The sequence below is a fragment of the Sciurus carolinensis genome, chromosome X, assembly GCF_902686445.1.
Source record: "Sciurus carolinensis chromosome X, mSciCar1.2, whole genome shotgun sequence".
NCBI lineage: Eukaryota > Metazoa > Chordata > Mammalia > Rodentia > Sciuridae > Sciurus > Sciurus carolinensis.
In genome coordinates, this window is record NC_062232.1 from 40797855 (window position 1) to 40799160 (window position 1306).

The 1306-nt window shown below is 39.7% G+C and overlaps 1 non-coding gene across 1 annotated transcript; it reads right to left on the minus strand.

Annotated features, from left to right (window-relative positions):
- Window positions 1–254: 254 nt before the first annotated feature.
- On the minus strand, window positions 255–361 carry LOC124972782 (U6 spliceosomal RNA). The gene has a single exon (XR_007106556.1). It is a non-coding gene; the product is annotated as a U6 spliceosomal RNA (small nuclear RNA).
- Between the last annotated feature and the right edge of the window lie 945 nt (window positions 362–1306).

The window sequence follows — 1306 nt, forward strand, 5'->3', positions numbered from 1 at the left end:
AAATTCTGTCTTTATTTTGTATGTTAGGTATTTTTATTATAATGTGCCTTGGTGTGGGTCTGTTGTAATTTTGTATATTTGGAGTCCTATAAGCCTCTTTAACTTGATTTTCCATTTCATTCTTCAGGTTTGGGAAATTTTCTGATATTATTTCATTGAATAGATTGTTCATTCCTTTGGTTTGTTTCTCTGTGCCTTCCTTAATCCCAATAATTCTTAAATTTGGCCTTTTCATGATATCCCATAATTCTTGTAAAAATATGGTACACTTCACGAATTTGAGTGTCATCCTTGTGCAGGGGCCATGCTAATATTCTCTGTATCATTCCAGTTTTAGTATATGTGCTGCCGAAGTGAGCACGAGGTATCTGGTCTTGATGTCACAGAGTAATTTGGGGGAAAAATACTCTGAAAGATTTCAGGCTTTAGACCTTGCTGATTAAAATTGGGGTCTCCACATCATTCAGTGGAGTTGTCCCCCTCCAATTATAACTAGAGATCTGGTTCAGAGGAGGATAAAAGGGAACCCAGAATTGCGTACTCCATGTACCTGGGCCTAAGCCTTCAGTGAATTGTGGGAGTAAATGTTATTCCACCTTTATATTCTGATTCCTATGACTCTGAAGGCTTTTCTGTTTGGACAATATTCTCTTATACTGTGGCTACCCTGTCCTTGGGAAAATTGCTCACTGGTTCTCGAATGTCAGCATTTTCATTTGTAAAGTGAGAAGAGTTGTCTTACCTACCTTTTTGGAATTTTGGGTGTGAGAATGAAATAGCTTTGATGAAGTGTATGAAAGAGGCACTGAGCCAGACATGGTGGTGCACACGTGTGATCCCAGTGGCTTGGGAGGCTGAAGCAGGAGGATCTCAAGTTCAAAGCCAGCCTCAGCAAATTAGTGAGACCCTAAAGCAATTCAGTGAGACCCTGTCTCTAAATAAAATATAAAAAATGGCTGGAGATGTCGCTCAGTGTTTGAGCACCCCTGGATTCAAGCCTCAGTACCAAAACAAATAAACAAAACAAGCACTCAGTGAGTGTTAGTTCCCTAAAGCATCTTGGTAGTATAAGCAGCAGGCAGAATAGTGGCAAGAACACTGTATTTGGAATCGGACACCATTGATATATTCAGGATTGAACTTGGGTGTGGTCTTGGGCAAAGCATGTTCTGGCTATAGTTTCACTGAAAAGCAAAGGAGTTCATTCTAAATGGAGCACATGGTAACCATTATGAAGGTACATGGCTTGCAAAACGATGAGGAAGGAGAAACAGATTTTAAAAAAGGGAAGGGAAAAGGAAATTGC